General features: G+C 40.6%; 1 pseudogene; it reads left to right on the top strand.

Moving 5' to 3' along the window:
* Positions 1 to 1,268: 1,268 nt before the first annotated feature.
* Positions 1,269 to 1,776, top strand: LOC123800437 (large ribosomal subunit protein eL21 pseudogene; annotated as a pseudogene).
* Positions 1,777 to 6,355: the final 4,579 nt, after the last annotated feature.

Here is a 6,355-nt window from a genome sequence, read left to right as displayed (position 1 = left end):
GGAGTGGGATTAAGCGATATAAAAAGAATTTCACTTTGTGCCCTGTATTATACTTTTGTATTTTTGAAATGTTTTCAACAAGTAATTATAATTTTGCTTATTTTTCAAACAAATGTTTTTAATGAAATTAAAACAATAAATTCTTGGGGGACAAGGATGGCTTAGTCAGTTAAGCGTCCGACTCTTGCTATCAGCTCAGGTCATGATCTCAGAGTCATGAGATCAAGCCCCATGCCAACTCCACACTGGGCATGGAGCCTGCTTAAGATTCTCTCTCTCTCTCTCTCCCCTTGCCCCATACCCTACCTCTTTCCCTCTCAAAACAAACAAACAAACAAACAAACAAACAAACAAACAATAAATTCTTCTTTAAAAACACTTAAAAACTTAAGCAAGGACTAGGTAAAAAGCTCATGTAATCTTTGGACATTTTCATCTGAAAAGAACATCAACAAGAAAGTGTAGACAATAACAAAAGACCACATAAGTGACAGAAGAGGTAAAACAGTATAAGAAAATATCAACATTTCTTCACCAAATTGCTAAATAAGTAAGTGCACAAATTAAGAACAGATATCTGTGAGAATGAAGCTGCCTTTACACCAGCAAAGATGGGAATGAAAAACAGGTAAGAAAAGAGGAGGGTGGTCAGGTTTGACAGAACTCACATCATCAGAGGAGAACCAAGTCAGAAAAACAAAACAGAACACAAAAGCTTAAAGCAAACAGAACTACCTAATTCATAATATAGTGAAAATAAATAGGTGCTAGAGAAAAGGGATCTTCCTGGATTTGACTCTTCTCCTCATTCTACATTTCAACAGCTAGAAGTTTTCTTAAGTAGCATCGGATTCAACCTTCACAAAAATATTGGGCTTCTAATAAGAAATTGCTTTTTAGTTTCTCCAAAAATGAAATATATCACCTGTGTGAGCTTAGTTATTCTCTGTAAGAGCAGGTCATTTTTCATACAGTGTTGGACACTGAGTTAAGACAGGAGTGCTGCTAATTTATTCCAGCATAAGAGACTCTGCGCACGCACAGGTAGATGGAGAAACAAGATTTAGTCCCATTCCTAACATAGTGCCTTGGGGGGAAAGGCTGTTCTCAGAGTTGGAATCATTCTTCTTGTTTCATGAACAGAAACTCATGAGATAAGAAGAATCTGGGTGATGTCTTCCCTCTCTTCCTCACAGACAACAGTAATACACAACAGTCCCAGGTGGCCTTAGAATCAGCTAAAGGGCCTTTTGGCCAGAACCGCCGTTTTCCAGTAATTTGCCAAAATGACCAACACAAAGGGAAAGAGGAGAGGTACCTGCTATATGTTCTCTCAGCCTTTTAGGGAACGTGGAGTTGTTCCTTTGGCCACATACATGCAAATCCTGTTACAAGAAAGGGATATTGTGGACATCAGGGGAATGGGCATTGTTCAAGAAGGAATGTCCCTCAATTGTTAGCACGGCAAAACTGGAAGAGTCTACAGTGTCACCCAGCATGTTGTTGGCAGTGTTGCAAACAAACAAACAAGTTAAGAGCAAGATTCTTGCCAGGAGAACTAACGTAAGTTTTGAGCATATTAACCACTCAAAGAGCCGAGACAGCTTTCTGAAAAGCATGAAGGAAAATGATCAGAAAAAGAAGGAAGCCAAAGAGAAAGCTACTTGGGGTCAACGGAAGCACCAGCCTGCTCCACCCAGAGAAGCACACTTTGGGGGAATGGATGGAAAGGAGACTGAGCTGCTGGAATCCATTCCCTATGAATTCATGGCATGATAAATGTAAAAAAAAAAAATTAAAGACCTCAAGACTGTGAAAAAAAAAAAAAAAGAATCAGCAAAAGATTAACACTATTCTCCCCAGCTCCTCACCCCATATGCCCCTCACCACCACCATCCCCATAAGTTCCTTGTTCCACAGGGCTCCCTATAAGATGTCACTTTTAAAATGAATTCTGTGGATTAAACATTTGGACTGGTAGATTCCTAATTAACCCAAGCGTAAGAGAATCTAGACCATTGGAAAGGCCATCTTGGAGCTTCTGCCCTGGAAGATAAGAGAAACTGGAGGGGTAAATCCCCAATGAGAAACTGCTGTGGTTCGAGGGTGTCACTCAGGAAGATTCCCTTGTATGATGCTGGGTCAATGCTTTTACCACCATGGACTTGACTGGCACACTTTGCAATCACCCACCAAAAAAGCCATTCAACTGCCCTCTAAAGTCAAATATTGTACAACATGTTACAGAACAGAAATTAGGAATTTCAAATGAGAGGTTTTCCCAAAAGAGCCACAGGTAGCATGAGTACATGCCTGGTTAATGGGCATGAGATTATAGTATATTTCTTCCCCAAGTACATTTGTTTCCTTAAACAGGCGAAATTTCTCTAATTAAAAAAAAAAGTTTCCAGGGCATTTATTGATCCTTCATGGTGAACATTTATATTAATGGTTGAGAATAAAATGTGAGCATTTAAGGAGAGAAAAAAATCACTATGCAAGCTAATCTTACGCCAAGCCTGCAGCCAAGCTAATTGAATTTTAAGTACGGTAGCGAGTTCCTCCTTCTTCACACCGCTAATATATTTCACTGACTATAAAAATAATTTTCCACTGTATATTTTAAAAACACATAAATAGACAACATTATGGCTCACAGATAGACTAAGGAAAGTCTTCTCCTGGGGTTTTTGTTCTCCATCTTTCTTTATAAGTCTGCAAAAAGGAAAAAAAAGATGGACCTTTATCAGAACCTGACCCTCACCATCTTTAGGGCAGAAAAAAATGAGGAAACCTTCTAGAAGGCATCACTAATACTCAGTAAAACAAATACATTTCAAGAGCTCAGAGTTAAATTCATCTAATGAGCCGATAATGAAAAATTTTTTCTAGGACCGTTTGCCTGAGGGATTTGAGGCTTTGTTATTGGAAAATAAGAAATTCTAGACTCTGAGAAAGGCCACTTGGCTCAGCATGGCTGATACATTCGAATTCCCTTATTCCAGCTCCCTACAGTTTCTCAATTTACAAATTCATTTATTCATCTTTTTAGAAAAATAAAATGATGCTTCTAGCTTCTCTAGAGTTTTTTGGCAACTGCTTATTTGTGACATTTATCCTCCAGGTGAGAGCATTTTTGACAGGAGCATCTTTTTTCTCCTACTGTCCTATTTGTATAAGGTCAGATTGGCCTCTATACTGTGAGTATGAAGAGCTTAATTGGAACAATATTATTATCCTTCACAATTTACAGAAATATATTTGGCCTCTGCAAAGTGTCATTTTCCTCAGAGAGAATAAGCTGCTTCCTTATTAAGCCCTTTGGAAAAACAGAAATAGTTCTTCTGAACCCTTTGGTGTTGGCAAGGCATTCCATCGTGTTGCTCTTAAAGTAAAAGAACAGAAGAAACACAGTGGTCTTGAAATTTTATTCTAAAATGTCCTCAAGTGAAAATCTGAAAAATCACTGAGTCAGTCTTAGAATTGGTAGGTTTCAGAGGAAGAATACCACCGAACCCACATAGGAAGGGATCTGGTTTATAAGCAAGCAGGATCTACCCCTCCTCTGATCTGCATGTGTCACTCTATCTTGTCCCTTAAGAAACCCAATTTCACCCATTCCTAACACTTCAGCTCCCTTTTATGCAAGGATGGCCCCAGTTCTAGGCAGTCACATTTCTTGACTCTCTTGCCCTCAAAATTTTAGCCAGAAAGATTACAAAGCAGAAATTCCACCTCTCGAGATCAAAATTAGTGGGACCGTTTGCTTTCTTAATTCCTTTTATTATTCCACGGTTCGGATTCTTCTCAATGATGTTCGCATCTGTCACTTCACTTCAACGTCAGCATTTATCACCGTGTTCCCAACTACTGCATCTCCCTCAATTTCCCCATTTTTCCCTTTAGCTCTTTTCCACTGCCTCTTCTCTTCGAGGTACAGTATCTTACCATCTCTCCCTCTACGGTATCGTTCCGTCTCCCCCTTCCTCTATACTTCTGCAACCAGTGCCCAGCTGCATGTATCCTTCTCCTACTGGCAAATCCTAATTTGTGGTATTCAATTTACCTGCATCCAACTCCCTCCCCCACATCCCATCCTTTTTCAGCCCATCATACGCTGTGCACCATCTCTCTCCTCCTAAAATTCCATTTTCAGTATTTTGTCTTCTGGTCCCATCTTGTCCAGGCACCTCCGGCCACGTTTAATAATCTACGCGGACACAACAGCAACTGCCATCTACTAGCTGAGTGCCTGCGACAATCATGCTAGGTGCTACACACAGTGCTTTACAGACGTCATATTTAGTCCCCTCTACGACCTTGAGAGTTACGTTTTGTCATTCCCATTTTTATCATAGAGAACACTGGGCCTTAAAATGGCTAAGCAACTCTTCCAGTAATGCCTGGCGCTGAATGAGAACGCTCATCGGTTTGCCGTCCGAACCCATGCTTTTCCCTGATTATGAAGGTCTTCGATCGCCTAACGGAGCTCTCTGAACTCTTGCAGCCTGCAGTTTTAACATCCTCACAACCTGACCCACCTGGTCCACCGCAAACCCTGTGCTCCAAAGGATGGTGATTAAGGTCGTGCACTCTGGAAGCAGCTTGTCTGAGTTCAGGTCCCGGCTCCCCAGCTCACCAGTTTGGCCAGTACCAGCAAGCTACCCTATGTCTCTGTACCTCCACTTTCTCTTAAATTCTGATTACGCACTCATCTCAGAGAAATGGGAGATTAAATAAGACAATGCCTCTCTTTACATGATCCCATCTGTTTCCCTGCCAAGAATGATCTTCCTTCTCCTTTCAACTTACGAGGATGCAATACAAACTCATCATTAACTCTTAGTAATTAATTTCATTTTCATAATATTTCCTGTAGCTGAAGTTCCCTCATTTCATCTAAAGAGTCTCACAAACGTATTTAGAGTATGTCACATTATCTTGCTCTTGATCAGATATTACCTTGTGTCGTTCTCTTGTTCTTTCTTATCCAGTGTTTTTCTCATCCCAAAATGATTATAAATTTCAAAGGCTGCATACATTATCTCCTGTATGCCTTACAATAAGAACTTAATACGGTGCTGAGCACAAAACGCCTTGCCCCAAGCTGAGAACCTCAGATTTACATTTCATAAATTATTATTTACTAACCATAATATCAGTCACATTTTACTCTTTCTTCTCTTTGCTGTGGTCAAAGTCCTCCTCTAAGATGCTAATCATCTCCAGCCTCCATCCTAATATCCCAATCCCCCTGCCTGAGGAATTCGCTCCCTCATGCAGGACCAGTAACGGGGACTACAGGCAGGCCAGCATGACTGAAAGAGGAGAAGGTGAGAGGACACAAAGCAAGATTAAACCTGAGACGCAGGCAGAACCAGAACAGGCAGAACCCATCTGTTACCCTCGTCCTATTTTAAGACAGAACATAGTGGCCAAAAATACTCGTTCCAGAGCTGGGCTACTAGGGTCTGAATCCTTACTATGTCACGATAGGCTAATTACTCCTCCTCTGGGCCCCAGTTTCCTCACCAATCCAATGAGAAAAATTATGAAGTTGGTGTGACTGTCTGATTCCCTAGGAAACAGATTCTGAGATAGAAATGTGTGCAGGGAGTTCTCTCAGGAAAAACATCAGAAAGGCAGGGAGGGAAGGAGTTTGAGGAGAGGGTGGAGTGGAACTGGAACACAGTAGAAACAGAGCCTTAGCTGTTCCTACAAAGAGCTCTGGAGCTAGGATGGCCCTGCAGACGTCTCCTCAACTGAGGCAAGTCAACTGGACCTTTGTCCCCCTGAATGGACCAATGGCTGGATGTAGGCTATCCCTGGACAGCAAACCACCCCTCAGGAAATGAGAGAACAGACGCCTTGTCCTAGAGGGGAGATCTGTTGGCCACACTACAGCATCCACTACAGTTGGTATAAAGATTAAATGAATTAATATCTACACATCACTTAGGATGGTATCTGACACATTTTAGCTCAACGTTAAGTGTTAGCTGTTACATCAGCTTCATTGCCTACAAGGTCTCTTTGCTTTACCTCAAGATTTCCTGACTAAAATTTTAAAAGAAAGGTGACAGTACTTTTTTTTTTATTTCAATACCCTAAACAGCTACATGCTATAAATATTTATGCATTTTTTGATGATTTATGGGTTTGCTTCTACCTATTACATAACACCTTGGCTTGCTGTACTCTCAAAATGTTTATTTCTATACCGTCTATCACAGCTTAAGGAAAATAGAGGAGAACAGTGTCTTTTTAACTAAACATGGGCATCCCCAAATACATACCAAACAACTGCTGGTTATTTAAAGAGTAAATTAATAGAGATAGCCTTGAAAAGGAAGAT

This window comes from Ursus americanus, chromosome 11 (genome assembly GCF_024610735.1).
Source record: "Ursus americanus isolate L20-20 chromosome 11, mUrsAme1.1.p, whole genome shotgun sequence".
Classification (NCBI taxonomy): Eukaryota; Metazoa; Chordata; class Mammalia; order Carnivora; family Ursidae; genus Ursus; species Ursus americanus.
This window is presented reverse-complemented; position numbering and strand designations above follow the sequence as displayed.